Source organism: Loxodonta africana, chromosome 26 (assembly GCF_030014295.1).
Source record: "Loxodonta africana isolate mLoxAfr1 chromosome 26, mLoxAfr1.hap2, whole genome shotgun sequence".
Classification (NCBI taxonomy): domain Eukaryota; kingdom Metazoa; phylum Chordata; class Mammalia; order Proboscidea; family Elephantidae; genus Loxodonta; species Loxodonta africana.
Window position 1 is genome coordinate 10,828,857 of NC_087367.1, and position 16,683 is coordinate 10,845,539.

At 38.7% G+C, this 16,683-nt stretch overlaps 1 protein-coding gene across 18 annotated transcripts in view; it reads left to right on the top strand.

Moving 5' to 3' along the window:
• NRXN1 (neurexin 1) overlaps nucleotides 1-16,683 on the top strand; it is a 1,235,746-nt gene that overhangs the window by 59,102 nt on the left and 1,159,961 nt on the right. The window lies entirely within an intron of this gene.

The window sequence follows — 16,683 nt, forward strand, 5'->3', positions numbered from 1 at the left end:
AGTCTTGCCTCATTACCGTAACTGCCTCTAATCCTGCCTCAGCATCATAAAAAAAACCCAGTGCATCATAGAAGTAGGATTTACAACACATAGGAAAATCACATCAGATGACAAAATGGTGGACAGTCACACAATACTGGGAGCCTAGCCAAGTTGACACACATTTTGGGAGGACACAATTCAGTCTATAACCAAACAAACCAAAAAACCAAACCCGTTGCCATCGAGTCAATTCCGACTCATAGCTACCCTATAAAACAGAGTGGAACTGCCCCATAGATTTTCCAAGGAGTGCTTGGTGGATTCGAACTGCTGACCTTTTGGTTAGCAGCTGTAGCTCTTAACCGCTGCGCGACCAGGGTTTCCCAATCTATAACAGGTTTCAAAAACATTAAAAATTAGAGTTTTCCTAGAGTCTTTGGCTCCAAATAGTCCTGAAAGGTCGGTTCAAAGAAGAAAGGAACATAGGTTTAGAGCAAAAACATTGCATATGTCCACTCAGATAGCTAGGGTTTATCTTGGCAGAAAATAAAGTTAAAGATATACCAGGAATAGAACGTGAAATAGGACTCAAACGCAGAAGTGAGCCTGATAGGTTTAGGAGTTTCAGAATACAGTTCCTGGTCGAGAGCAGAGAATTGTCCTTATGGAAGAATAGACTCAAAGATAGATTGTTGGAGGCATTTGGTGCCAGTTCGTGTTTGTCTTGCAGGCAATAAGGCGTCATGGAATGGTGTGTGTGTGTGTTTGTGTGTGTGTGTGTGTGTATAATCATTTACTTTAAATTAGTGTTTTTCAAACTGCAGTTTGCTTTAGATCAATAGTTCTCAAACTTTTTGTTGTCAGGGTCCCTTTAAAATCTTAAAAATCAGTGAGAGTATCTTAGAGCAGTTTTATTTATGTGATTATATCTGTTAATATTTACTGTGCTATAAATTAAAGCCAAGGACTTAGAAAATTTTTTTTTTATTGTATTTTAGATGAAGGTTTACAAAACAAACTAGTTTCTCATTAAACAGTTAGTACACGTATTGTTTTATGACATGGGTCAACAACCCCAGAACATGTCAGCACTCTCCCCTTTCAACTTGGGGTTCTCTATTACCAGCTTTCCTGTTCCCTCCTACCTTCTAGTCCTTTCCTCTGGGCTAGTGTGCCCCTTTAGACTCATTTTGTTTATGGGCCTTTCCAGTCCTTGGCTGAAGGGTGAACTTCAGGAGTGACTTCATTACTGAGTTGAAAGGGTGTCTGAGGGCCATACTCTCAGGGTTTCTTCAGTCTCTGTCAGACCAGCAAGGCTGATCTTCCTTTTTGAGTTAGAATTTTGATCTACGTTTTTCTCCAGCTCTGTCCAGGACCCTCTATTGTGATCCTTGTCAGAGCAGTCAGTGAGGGTAGCCAGGCACCATCTAGTTGTACCAGACTCAGTCTGGTGGAGGCCATGCTAGATGTGGTCCATTAGTCCTTTGGACCAATCTTTCCCTTGTATCTTTAGTTTTCTTCCTTTTTTCCATGTTTCTTGAAGGGGTAAGACCAGTGAAGTATCCTAGATGGCCACGCACAGGCTTTTAAGAACCCAGACACTACTTACCAAAGTAGATTGTAGAACATTTTATTTATGATGAACTATGTTAAGCCAGTTGAGCTAGATGTCCCCTGAGACCATGGTCCCCATAGCCCTCAGCCCAGCAATCTGGTCCCTCAGGGAGTTTGGATGTATCTATGGAGCGTCCATGACCTTGCCTTGTACAAGTTGTGCTGGCTTCCCCAGCATTGTGTACTGTCTTACTCTTCACCAAAGTTACCCATTATCTACTGTCTGTTTAGTGGCCAGAACTTTTTTAAACAAAAGAAAATACAAGCACACCTTCCATTAGCTGTCAGCATGATGTCATTGCACGTTGTACAGCTTCTGGAAAACTTTACCATACACTGAAGAGAAAGAGAGAGAAAAAGGCAAGTGATGTCTTAGTGTTATTACGAAAAGAATGTTGACCTTATGGATCCCCTGAAAAGGTCTTGGGTACACCCAGGGGTTCCTGGACTACGCTGTGGGATCTGCTGGTATAGTGGATCGTGAAATTCATTTATCGTGGTAAGGTCAGCATTTGTGGAGTGGAATGAAGTAAAATGAAATGGAATCAAATGGAGTGGAGTGGAGTGGAACATGTCAGAGTGCATCATAAATAATTAGGACACATATTTCTTAATGAAATTTAATTATAAATTGTGAGTTGTGTGTGTGCATGGAAGAGAGAGAGCATGTGGGTGCAAGGGAGTACAAACATGTATTTTGATATCATGGCTAATTTATTATTGGTAATTTTAGTTTTTAAAAGTTTGAGAACCACGTATTTATAGTGGTAAATATACATGTAAAGAATTATTCCCCTTTTCAACATTTCTAACATACAGAATTCAGTGATGTTGTTATTGTTGTTCGGTGCCGTTGAGTTGGTTCTGACTCATGGCAACCCTATGAACAACAGAACAAAGTACTGCTCAGTCCTGCGGCGTCCTCACAATTGTTAACCTGTTTGAGCCCATTGTTGCAGCCACTGTATCAGTCCGTCTCATTGAGGGTCTTCCTCTTTTTCACTGACCTTCTACTTTACCAAGCATGATGTCCTTTGCCAGGGACTGGACCCTCCTGATAACATGTCCAAAGTATGTGAGATGAAGTCTCACCATCCTTCTTTCAAGGAGTGTTCCAGTTGTACTTCATCCAAGACAGGTTTGTTCATTCTTTGGGCAGTCTGCAGTATGTTCAGTATTCTTGCCAACACCGTAATTCAAATACATCAACTTTTCTTAAGTCTTCCTTATTCATCGACTAGTTTTTGCATGCATTAAAAAAAAAAAAAAAAACAACCCATTGCCATCGAGTCAATTCTGACTCACAGCGACCCTATAAAGCAACTGAAAATACCATAGTTTGGATCAGGCGCACCTTAGTCCTCAAAATGACATCTTTGTTTTCTAACACTTTGAAGAGGTCTTTTGCAGCAAATTTGCCCAATGCAATGTATCTTTTGATTTCTTGACTGCTGCTTCCATGGGTGTTGATTGTGGATCCAAGTAAAATGAAATCCTTGACAACTTCAGAATTTTCTCCATTTATCATGATGTTGCTTATTGGTCCAGTTGTGAGGACTTTTGTTTTCTTTATGTTAAGAAACAATCCATACTGAAGGCAAACTGACAGATGGGTGGTGGTCAGTAACATTAATTACGTTTATTATGTTGTTCAACCATTACCATTATCCCATTCCAGTTTTTCCCATCAACCTTAACAGAAGCATTGTGTTCCCTAAGCAGTGAGTCCCCTTTTACCCTCCCTCCAAAATTACGTGTATAGTAGATTTATTTAGTGTTGGGATGAACATTTGATCTTAGGTGGAAAAAAAAAAAAAAGAAACAGAGGTAGAGGAAACAGTTACCTAGGCGTGGCATTAAGGGTCTAGTTAGGAAATGCCCTAAACGTGAAGAACCAACTCATTCAGAAAAGGAAGTGCTCTTGGATATCTGTGATGGTTGTATGAGACTGAGTGCTTAGAAGTGAAGAAAAAGCTCCACTATTAGACAAGATGGTCAGCAATTTTGAGTCAACTTTTCCTTAAATATAACCGTGGTTCATATTCTGATAAATATGTCATTCTATGCTGCTACTTTAGCACAAATCCTGACCTCTTTTCTTCATATCCTGCTGTGTAAGCTTGAAGAAGCACAATCTTTAGGTACTGGTCTCTTTGCCTTTCAAGACTAAAGATCTGTGAGGCATATGTTCCGTAGCTGTGAGTGAATCATAGTCAGAATGAGAATAATGTGGAATAGAAGCATATTTCCTGTCCCTTGTCTAGCATTTTGTACAAAACGTTTTTATTAATCACCACAACTTTTATTGAAATAGTCAAACTGGATTCACATCCTGAGGAAAACTGGCATTTTGAATAACTGAGTTTATGCTGCTTATGGAACCGTTCCTGAATCTCCCTCGCTGGTCTCTGCTCCAGAAACCTGCATCACCTGGAGCAACATGCATTTCTCAGGCCGCTCTAGTGTGCAAATCATCTCACGAGTAATAGTCTCTCCCCATCACAGACGGGTTGTCTCCTAAGTGGCAAGGACCTCATAGTGTATTTTTTCTCCACTCTTACATCCCAGGCTGTAGTTTTTAGTATACAAGGTTCTGTTAATCTCATGTTAATTGATTCTTTGAGGTGAAAAACTCGAAAGCCCCAATAACTGTGTTGTTTTTTCTCCAAAGTCCACTAATAGTGACTGAGATAAATGACAAAAAAAAAAAAAAAAAAAAATATATGAAGCTAAAGTTATAAGATTATTAACTTCTGTGGTAAATAACCAAAAACCAAACCCGTTGCCACTGAGTCTATTCTGGCTCATAGCGACCCTATGGGACATAGTAGAAGTGCCCCACAGGGTTTCCAAGGAGCGGCTGGTGGATTTGAACTGCTGGCCTTTTGGTTAACATTCAACTGTTTAACCACTGCGCCACCAGGGCCCCATGGTAAATAAAGATCTCTTCAAATCAAAATTTCTTACCTCTTCAGAGATGAATAAAGGTAATTGTTCCTTATGTTGCGCTTAGGATGTTTTGAGAACTTCGGAAGCCTTATAAAGATCACCAAAGACAAGCACCATTGTTCATAGCATATTTTGAGTGTAATTTTATTTTATTTTTTCTGTACTTAAATTCTGCTGCAATAGCAGGCATAGAAGAGATACTGAAGGTGATGATAGTTCTGCTTTAAACAAAAACAAAAACCCCTTGCTGTGGAGTCGATTCCGACTCATAGTGACCTGGTCTACTCTACGTTAATTGAACTTTAAAAAAAAAAAAAAATTCTCTCTGTTGGTAATACTCTCCTTAACAGCAATGCTGGGAAATATTTAGAGTAAAATGGGGAAATAATAAAGAGATTATAAAATCTAGATCTATAATCAGTGGCTGAAGAAACTAGAGATGTTGAACCTAAAGAAGACGTGACTCGTGAATCACATGATAGCTGTCTTCAAGTCTGTGAAGGACCGTGTTTCAGTGGGCCTCTTTGTTTGCAAGAAATGGGATTAAGCTCAGATTACTTTATGACAAGTGGTAATTATTATATAAGGACTGCAATTAGAAAATCATTACCATATTTTTACACAAATAACGTGTTCCTTCTACATTTGTTTGCCATATGTGCCCCCCAATCCCAGCAAGGTATTTTCATAAGCACTGCTCTGCGCCCCCCCTTTTTTTTTTACACGTGCTATTAAAAAAGAAAGGGCAAAGTGGCGCTTATGAAAATACTTTCTAGGGTGAGGGTGCAGTTGGCAAACAAACACAGAAGGCATTCACTATTTGCGTAAACATCCCATAGTCCTTGGAAGACTGACTTCCCTCTTAAGAACTGTGCAGTGATAGTTCGTATACATCTCTGCCCTTTGCACATTTACACTGGTCAGTATTTGCCTCTGCTTTCTTTTTTTTTTGAGCAAGCCAGTCTGATTAGCCAATTTTATTTCCATCGGGGATAGAGTTCTGTAGCCCAGGCTAATTCATGAGTTGCCAGCCAGTCCCTAGATGAGGTACATTTGGATTGCTCAGTCCACTCCTGGTTTAATCTGTAGCCAGCTCTGGCACAGGATCTCTGAGTAGAAGGTTATGGGTACTAGAAAGGGAAAATCAGACCTAAAAGGCAACATGGTCAAAACACCCAGTACAGACTATCATGTGGAGGAGGATATGGGTCTGAAGGGCAGGACTGTCACATGGAAGAGGACGTGGATCGAAAGGCAAGGCTACTGTGTGCAGGGGTTGTACCCTGTACAGGGGCATCTAACTGAGGAGGCAGAGGGAGTTGATTTCTACCTGGGGCTCAGCTCATCGAGTTTTGCCTCCAAGGGACCATGTTTTTACATGGAAACCACTCATTTTACAATTCACACAAAGATGGAGTATAGATTGGTGGTGGCCCTGAGGTAAAAGTTTATCAAATCCACAATGAAGCATGTTTCAGGCTAATATAATGCAGTGGTATTGATATGTATTTACCTAATTAGTTGCTTATTTATTTATTTCATAACGTGGACATTTTGAAAAACTTTTAAAAGTTGTGAATCTTTTCAAAAGAAGCATATAAAAATATGCACAAATTTTACATTCGGTTTTAAGGTGTTCACAAAAATCATTGTTACGAATTCCTAGAAAGAATTACTTCAAAAAATACTGTTAGTAAAATAAGTTTTCAGAGACTTCTTGTTGTGATTAGCTGCCATCAACTTGGCCCTTGACTCATGGTGACCCCAAGCACAAAGGAATGAAACACTGCCCAGTCCTCATAACTAAATGTGTTGATCGGACCGTTGTCATCCATAAAGTTTTCACTGGCTGCTTTTCTGAAGTAGATTGCCAGGCCTTTCTTCCTAGTCCATCTTAGTCTGCAAGCCCCACTGAAACTGTTCAGCATCATAGCAACATGCAAGTCTCCACTGACAGATAGATGGTGGTCTCACATGAGCTGCATTTGTCAGAAATCAAAACCAGGTCTCCCACATGGAAGGTGAGAATTCTACTGTTGACCCACCACTGCCTCATATACACATTTGTTGTCGTGTGCTACTGAGTCGATTCTGACTCATAGGGTAGAACTGCCTCATAGGCTTTCCTAAACTGTAATCTTTATGAGAGCAGATCACAAGATCTTTTCTCCCTAGGAGCCACTGGTGGGTTCAAACCACTGAGCTTTTGGTTAACAGCTAAGCACTTAAGAATTGTGCCACCAGAGCTCCTTATCAAAGACTCATTTGGTTACGATTAATAAGAATATTTTCAGTCTCAAGCTTATCTTCCCTCCGCTCTTACTTAAATCCCGAACGCAGGAGGTGAATAATATTAACATTAACTTTCAGAAAATTAAATGCATATAGTTTCAAACAAAGGGTCTGAGTGACAACATCACCAGACCCTGCTTTGCGGCACCAAACCTGAGGTGCATACATGGCAAATCAACAGTACTCTTAGGTCGTCCCCAGTTTCTACATAGCCAGAAGCCCATTAGGAAAAGCAAATACTAACTAATATGGATTACTGTGTAAACATCACGGCCTTTGGATCAGAGCCTGCACTCACTTTAAAAAAAAAAAAAAGCACATGGAAAGTAGAGTTTATTATTTACAATGAGAAGCAGACAGTATATAACAGCTGAGCAGGTCCCTTGGCTTAAAAGCTGCCCAGGCAGAGATGATGGCTTTCCCACGCACACCCCACTTTGTGCCATGGGTGAGAGACTTAAATGGGACGGTCACAGGACACGGTTCCGGTGGATATAAAGAACTCTTCCGTGCAAGCCCACTACCTGGCATCGTGGCTGAGAGACACAGGGGGAACCTATCTTCTGCTGATCTCCCCTGGACAGGTAGGTCTGCTTAGATGGGCTGTAAGCTTAATGTTGTATGTGTCTCACTAAGACCATAGCTGCGGAGACACAGGAGCCTTCCGTGTCCCAGCTATTTTATACCACCCAGGCTGTGTGACTAATTGTATCTTTTTAACCCTGCTAACAAACATCCTACTGCCTCATGCACCCTGACTTCCTGAGGGGGAGGATGGTTAGCCCAGAATTATCTTTTTTTAATCCTGGTAACAAACATCAGGCCTCATATGGGGGTGAAGGTCAGGGAGTGGTTTGTTCTGAGGACTGAAGACACCAGCAAGGGAAGAAACAGAGAAAACCACGCATGGTCGCCTGGCTTGTCTAAAGGAGTGCCTCCTCACAGGCTCCATTTTAACGAACTGATAGGATGAACAGTGGACACTGACACTGCCATTTAACGGTGAATAAAAAAGAAATAATTACCCTGCAAATTAGGAAACCTGCGTTCATACTATGTTGAGAAGAATTTTTTTTTTTTTCAGAAAAATAATCTTTAAAAATCAACCATATAATGTTTATAGAACATTGTGGGAACTCCAGGGTGATTCTCAGAAATATATGTGTGTTTGAAGAAATAGGGGAGAAGTGAAAAGTGGGATAGGAAAGGTTTAACTGTCAGAAAGATAGAATTTGAAGATGTGTAAAAATACCGTGGAAGAACAGAGTGTTTTTCAAGGAAAATTTATTTATCCCCTGAAATATTTATTTTTCTTTTTTAATTCAGTTATCTAAATCATTGAACTTCAGTCACTTGATAACTATAGGAATTAAGGCTATGTGTTCACTCATTCCACAACTGTTTATTAGCTTCCGGCTATGCGTTAACTTTGGGTGAGAATACAGAGAAATACAACAGTTGGCCCCTACTTTCAAAGTGCCTTTATTAAAGCTATAACATATTTTTCAAACTCTTTAGACTACTATAAAATTGAAATTTTTAAATGTACCCTTTTAACTCATCATAAGCTGTATGTAGGGCAGCAATTTTGGAGCCAAATTTTAATGAAAAGCAAAGAAAATACTGTTAAAAAATATTGTGGTTTACAAATATTGTTCATATTAAGGGAAGATATCTCTGTGTAAAAACAGCAAAGCTCAGAATAAGCAATTTCTGGAAACAAAGATAATTTGATTAAATTGTTCTTTTTAAGCTCATGACGAGATGTATATCATGAAAGGACCTCTATTGTATCTGGTGGCATAAAACACCAAGACCAGTAGGATGTTGTGCAATGACAGCCCCACTACTTGATTTAAATACAACAACCCTGGGTTTATTTATTTATTTATTAAAAAAAAAAAAAACTTTGATAAGGTAGTGAACTTTCCAGATTCATGTGTAGTTTGAGGAGAAGAGCATTTCAGCAGAAGAAACGTGCAGTGCAAAGGCACTGAGATAGGAAGGGGCTTGGAGTGTTCTCAGGAGTGAACTGGAAGAGAACACGAGGCAGAGAGCCATAGGAAATAGTGTAGAAGTAGAATCACAGTCTAGGTTAAGGTATTTAAATATTATTCTGAGCAAGGTGGGAGCCCATTGGCGAGTTCTAAACAGAAGAGTGATATTATATGACATGCTGTTGTTGTTGTTAGGTGTTGTCGAGTCAATTTGTACTCATGGTGACTCAGTGTGCAACAGAACGAAACACTGCCTGGTCCTGCATCATCCCCAAAATCCATGCAGTGATATGACATAGAACAAAGACATGACCTGCCAGTGTAGACGAAATGGAAGTTATTGGTGACTGAAAAAGAAAAATTAGTGGTGTCATGGAGACAAAAGCCAACTGAAGCAGGTTGAGAGGAGAATGGGAAAGAGGAGGTAGAGACAATAACTTTAGAAAGTTTTCTGTGAAAAAGAGTGTCATGGATTGAATTGTGTCCTCCCAAAATTCATGTGTCAACTTGGCTAGTCCATAGTTCTCAGTATTTTGTGGGAATCATCTGATATGATTTTCCTGTGTGTTGTAAATCCTGCCTCTATGATGTTAATGAGGCAGGATTAGAGGCAGTTATGTTAATGAGGCAGGACTCAATCTACAAATTTAGGTTGTGTCTTAAGTCAATCTCTTTTGAGATATAAAGGATAGAATCAAGCAGAGAGACATGGGGACCTCATACTACTGAAAAACAAGAGCCAGGAGCAGAGTGCGTCCTTTGTACCTGGAGTCCTTGTGTTAAGAAGCTCGACTGGGGACGACTGATGACAAAGACCTTCCCCCAGAGCTGACAAAGAAAGAAAGCCTTCCCCAGGAGCTGGCACCCCGAATTCCGACTTCTAATCTCCTGGACTGTGAGAGAATAAGTTTCTCTTTGTTAAAGCCACCTACTTATGGTATATCTGTGATAGCAGCACTCGATGACTAAGACAAAGAATAAAGAAATAGGGCAGCTTAGTGGAATCTATGAGGCCCTGGTGTTGCAGTGGTTGAGCACTGGGCTGCTAACCAAAAGGTGGATGGTTTGAACCCACCAACCACTCCTCGGGAGAAAGATGTGGCAGTCTGCTTCTGTAAACCCCATGGGGCGGTTCTGCACTGTCCTGTAGGGTTGCCCTCGATGACAACAGGTAATGGGTTAGAGGAATCTGGCTCAAAATAGTGTTTCCTTCCTTCCTTTCTTCCTCCTTCCCTTCTTTCCCTCCCTTCCTTTATTTCCTTCTCCCCCTTTTAGTGAGAAAATATACTACAATATTTCTGAATGTTGCAGTGAATGATCTATTAAAAAGGGAGAACTTGTGATTCAAATGAGTGGTTTCGTCTTCCCAGAATCAAAAACCTTAAGCCCGAGAAAGGAGTTGGGATCCCCATCACCACTGGCGGTAGGCTGGTAGAGTTGTGTCCGAAGATAGAGTTCACATAGGTTACTTCCGTGTTCTCAGTGATTAATGTCTGAGGTTAAATGACTGGACAGCGTATAGGGGGCTTGAGAAAACTGGAAAAGATGAGCACAAAGATTTCAATACCGACCCTAGGGACATCAATTAAAAATGAATTGCAAACATAGAATAAAAACTTTGAAATGTGGATCACGTTCTCTTGATGGGATCATGTGCAAGAAGGAAAAGAAGACACACAGAAATGTTTGCGCAGGGGAAGGTCAGAGAGAATGAATAGGTCCAAACTTTCTGAGGAGTCCTGCCACCCTCATTTGAGAACCACTTGTCCACCTATTCAAAAGGATTAATAATTATTAGCAGTAGTATTTTACTTTTTTTTTTTTTTAAACTCTAACCTAATCCCTCCTTTTAGGACTGTTCAGATTCCTAAAGCAGAAAGTCATCGCCTAGGGAGTTCCTTAATTATTTCATTGAGAGGTGTCACCATTCCTCAGGAGCTCCATGCATTGCTATCATCACCAAGCTAATCTCAGCCTTTGATATTTTCATTTTATAATTTCAGCCCACCGCGAGATAAGCGGACAGAAAAACCAACTGCAATACTATGGACTCGTGAAATTTCTAGAGCTAGAAAAGACTTTAGGAAAGATAAATGTTATCTCCTTTGGCCAAACAGTGAAGTGACTTACCAAAAATCAACCCCTTTAATTGCAAAACTGGGAGAAGACGAGGGCTTCTCCAGCCCAGTCCTTTGCACATTCTTACCAGTTAACTCTTAGTTTTGGGTAAATAATCTCTTTGTTTGAAATCACAATTGCTCTGTCAACACACAATTCCTCTTCTGCATCTTGGGCATTTTCTTCATCGGTGAAGCTCTACCAGTTTTCAGAACATCATCAGTGCTTACTAACGTGGCTCAAGTCAAATTTTTCATTTAAAAAAGTACATTATTGCTAACCTACATGTCCACTGTGTGGGATGAATTTAATTCAGGTGGTTAAAAGTGATCAGGGTATTGATATGAGATGATGGATATAACTAAATGCTCTCCAGAGGAAATACTAGAGGAAACATATGATACTGGAAATCATTTTGGATGTGTCTGTGTTAGATAAATATAGTCATAAAATACTGAGTCCACATAAACCTATATTGTCTTATAAATTCAAGTGTAAATGTTTCATATGTCCATTTGAACATCACAGATTTCAATTATGTATCCAAAGTAGCATTAACAAAAGGTAAGAACATAATCTGAGATCAAAATTGAGGAGGAAATTAAAGAGAATTAAAAAAAAAATAGGCCTTGAAAGAGACTGATTTTTTTTATTCAAAACAATTTTATTATTTAAAACAATGAATTAGAGACTGACATTTTCACAACGTTTTTCTCAGTTTTTGATGGTTTGATCTGACTTAGTGCTAATCATCATAAAATATTATTTATCAAAGCAAAACCTACAGTTTGAATATATCCAGTGAAGTAATACCTAATAGAGTTATGTGATTTTGAAATCAGTGTTATCCAGTTAAATAACAATATCATAGTATTAGCTTTTTAAACAAAAGAAAGAAGTCTGATTTACTAATGCACGCAGCAGTTAGAGTACATTTTCCAAGGAAATTGGAAATTTCCCCTATCCATTAATTTCCATTATCGCCCATTCATGTCTACCCACTGGCGACCCATCTACACATCGAGCATTTGCCTCACATTTTCTATGAACTGATGTTTAGCAAATTCCACTCTCAATCTTATCAAATGACAGGCACTAAAATTTTGCCAATCACATTAAAATAGAGTTTCTAATTGGCAAGGAGTAACATAATAGGTAGTAGCGAATGGCTTTCTAACACAGTGCCCGTTAAGGCGTGTAACGTTCGGAAGACAGAGTTGAAGACTGTGCTCTTTTTCAGGAAAGATGTATCCTTTTCCCTCATCATTTTTAATCAATGCCCAGGGGAAACGACATAATAGGGCCCTCCATTATTATCAGGGGAAACTAACGTAACATGCTAGACTTACAGGCTACAGGAAAGTTGTTCATTGTAGATGTGTTAGTTTTTTTCTTTTTTTAAATCTCTGTTGGGATTGGGGATAAAGTTGAGGAGGCATCATGTAGAAAATTTAATTGGTTTATGGGCAGCTCCGGTAAGAATTTCCAGCACCTGACATTTCCTAACAGCTAAGGGTCATCCTCATATATGTCATCCTTTCCCATATGAGTGAGACATATAAGTGCTTTAGTGATCGATGAATTTGAAATGCAGTCTTAATTTTCAAAAAATATTGGATGGGAAGTGTTCACATACTACTGAGTTAATTAAAGAGATTAAAGGTGAGTTTTGTTTTTCATTCTCATTTAAGCTATGAATGTACGAAAGCCGGCCATGCTGTTTTGTTTCTTGTGTGTAGAAGTCTCCATTTTTTAGGAAAACGTATAACCTTTCAAGTATTGAAAGACAAAATTCTATGGGAAATGGAAGCAACCTGATATGGAAAAATAGTGGTATGCCCTTTATAGGCTTCATACAAAAGGTTTCAAATGAATACATAGCTAACACCTTGTATGTCTATTAAAAAAAGTCTAAAACTAGTATGAATAATGAGGTAAATTTTAATTAGAAAATTGCATTTTTTAAATAAATCAGTGTTTTCTTTTAAAAAAGGGATATTTTTTTCTTTATTTCCTTTGGCTGTTTTAATGCAGAGTCATTCATACATGAAATGAATTAAGATCTGCTAATTTATTCTCAACATTAAAAACCATAGGTTACACCTATCCAAATATCTGACATGGCATCAAAAAATCCATAAAAGGCTTTGTAAGTTCTATAAAGTTATAAGAAAGCAAAACTTTTAAAACCATTAAAGCAAAAGTAAATGTAATTTAGGCCATTAGATTATCATTCTAAATCACTTTTTAAAATGCTTAAGTTTTAATAATGTAAGGCAATTAAGGAACATCAGTTTGAAATTTATCATTGTACAAAAGAAAAAATAAATAATTGAAAGGCTATTATGCAAAAGCTCTCAAAGATTCCGCCTGCTGAGTTTAAGACCAGAAACCTCTACGCATATTCAGGAAACATGATAATCTCTATTTTATGACAATGCATTACTTTTCTAAGTGTTAATGTAACTAATATTTCCCATTCATAGAGTTCCAAGAACTGTACTGTCTCTCAATGAAATAATAAAGTTTGTTTTCAAGAGTTTATAATTTCATTAGGATAAAAATGATTTCAATCAGTTAGATATATATGACATTGTAAATACACACAAACACACACAAATGTATACATAATTGTTGTTAGGTGCCGTGGAGTCCGTTCCAACTCATAGTAACCCTATGTACAACAGACGAAACACTGCCTGGTCCTGCGCCATCCTCACAGTTGTTGTTCTGTTTGAGCCCATTGTTGCAGCCACTGTGCCAATACATCTAGTTGACGGTCTTCCTCTTTTTCACTGACCCTATACTTTATCAAGCATGATGTCTTGACATCCTCGCTTCTAAGGAGCATTCTGGCTATACTTCTTCCAAGACGGATTTGTTCGGTCTTCTGGTAGTCCATGGTATTCCTCACCAACACCATGGTCTTCCTCTGGTAGTCCATGATATTCCTTTCCAACACCATAATTCAGAGGCATGAGTTCTTTGGTCTTCCTTATCCCTTGGCTGACTCAGGGTACATACAGTATCCCAACCACTTCTTATGCTTCTGAAGTTCTTTGGGAAAGAGTTACCCTGATTTTAACTTATGTAGCCTCAGGTGGGAGGAAGCGTTTTGAAATGTGTGAAACTCAAGAACCCTGAGCTGTAGCCTCATTTTTGTGTAGATTGAGCACTGTCTTAGGTGATGCCTCCTGGATGTGTGAATTTTCTAAACTTTTGACAAGTTTGCCTTTATTTCTGTGAGAGAAGCCCCCCTCACTATGTTTCCCAGTTAATATGTTCTCTCGATAAGCTATTCTCAGTCTTCGTTCAGTAACAGTGGCCATTTTCTCCTTTATGCCATTCAGTATTTCCAGGTATTATTGGCTCCCTGCTTTTCTAGCCTTTGAACAGTAAATAATGCCTTTGCAATATAGAATAAGGCATTGCAGTGGTACTTCTCAAGTGACTCGAAGTCCTCCTCTAAGTTTTTCTTACCTTGTATTCAATCTTAGGGCCCAATCGTTGCTTCCACGTATAGCAGATGGAACGTACTGCTGTGAGCAGTTTGCAGTATTCCAGGGCAGCTGTTTCTGCTTCTTAGCGGTTAGTAATACTTTTGTTATAATGAAGAGTACATAATAGTGGGAATTTTCCTGAGATTCAGATTCAGTTAGTTTTATTTATTTGGCCTGTGAGTACTGCTTTTGCAGAAGTGAAGAATGCATTGTAGTAGTAGTTTTCCTGAGATTAAAAAAATCCCTTGGCTTTATTTATTTGGGCTGTAAGTACTGCTTTTGAAGCAAGGAAGAGTGCATCATACCATGTTTTGAAAAGTTTCAGGCAAAACAATGAAAAGGCTAAGAAGAAGGAGACTAAAATAAAATGTATGCGCATTCATTGCCAGGTGTCTTCATGTTTTACCTCATGTTTTGCAAATTTTCTAGAAAAAATAAAATTATCATTGGTAGGCTTTAGTATGTCCAGCATCTGCTGGGACATTTGTGATCCCAGATAATGGGTATCAAACTGCGTAACTCAACAAAAATTCTGAATTGGTCCTTTAATCAGCATGTTTTCCATTAGCGAAAACACATAGTATCCAAAAAAAAAAAAAAAATTAAAGGAGAAAATAATTGCTCTGCAAAGGGCTATTGATTGTTCAGCTTTCACGTGCCTATGAGGCGATTGAAAATACCATGGCTTGGATCAGGTTCACCTTAGTCTTCAAAGTAACATCTTTGCCTTTTCACACTGTAAAGAGGTCTTCTGCAGCAGCTTTGCACAACGCAATAAGTTGTTTGATTTCTTGACTGCTGCTTCCATGGGTGTTGATTGTGGACCCAAGTAAAATGAAATCCTTGGCAACTTCAGTCTTTTCTCTGTTTATCACAATGTTGCTTATTGGTCCAGTTGCGAGGATTTTTGTTTTCTTTATGTTGAAGTGCAATCCATAGTGAAGGCTGTAGTCTTTGATCTTCTTCAGTAAGTGCTTCAAGTCCTCTTCACTTTCAACAAGCAAGGTTGTGTCGTTTGCAAACATAGGTTTTTAATGAGTCTTCCTCCAATCCTGATGCCCTATTCTTCTTCATATAGTCCAGCTTCCCAGATTATTTGCTTAGCATACAGATTTAATAAGTATGGTGAAAGGATAAAACCCTGATGCAGAACTTTCCTGATTTTAAACCAAGCAGTATCCCCTTGTTCTGTTTGGACAACTGGCTTTTGGTCTATGTACAGGTTCCGCATGAGCACAATTAAGTGTTTTGGTATTCCCATTCTTTGCATTGTTTTCCATTATTTGTTACGACCCATACAGTTGGATGCCTTTGCGTAGTCAATAAAACACAGGTAAATATCTTTCTGGTATTCTCTGCTTTCAGCCAAGATCCATTTGACATCAGCAATGATATCCCTCGTATGATGTCCTATTCAGAATCTGCTTTGAATTTTTGGCAGTTCCTTGTCGATGTACTGTAGCAACCACTTTTGAATTATCTTCAGCAAAAAATACATAATACATATGCATGTAGCACACACACCCACATATATAAACCTGTTGCCAGCAACTCAATTCTGACTTATAGTGACCCTGTGAGACAAAGTAGAACTGTCCCATAGGGTTTCCAAGGTCATAAATCTTTATGGAAGCTTGTGGAGGCTGCCACATGTTTCTTTCGAGGAGCAGCTTGTGAGTTCAAACCCCCGACCTTTCAATTAGTGGTGGAGTGCTTAACCACTTCACTACCAGGGCTCCTTATACATGCATATGCATATGTGTGTGTGAGGGTGTGTGTGTGTGATCAGGAGTTTCATCATTTTTGAGAGAAGAGAAGAAAATGGCTGTGAGAGCAGAGGACCATATACCTCTTCTCTTTCTTAAGTGATGTCAAAAGAACCTTGTCTCAGTTGCTTAAAAAAAAGTACAACTTACTGATATGTACTCAGCTCTTAAAAATAATTTGAAATTGGAAATTACACCTTTCTTACTTATTTTTAAATGCAGTTATGTGGGCTTAACAAAAACTCCAGAATATGTTGCATATTTTTCATGTTTATCCACAGTCTCTCAAGTTAAAAATAACATAGAGCTTTTATGGTAGCTTTAATGGGAGTTGTTTTCTTAAGTGACTTAATGGAAGTTGGAATCAGACCAGATTTAATACCTGATTATATAGCAATGTTTTTGTGTTAGACTATGCCCTTAAGGCAAAAAGCCACCTGAAATAAAGCATTTATGAATGTCTAC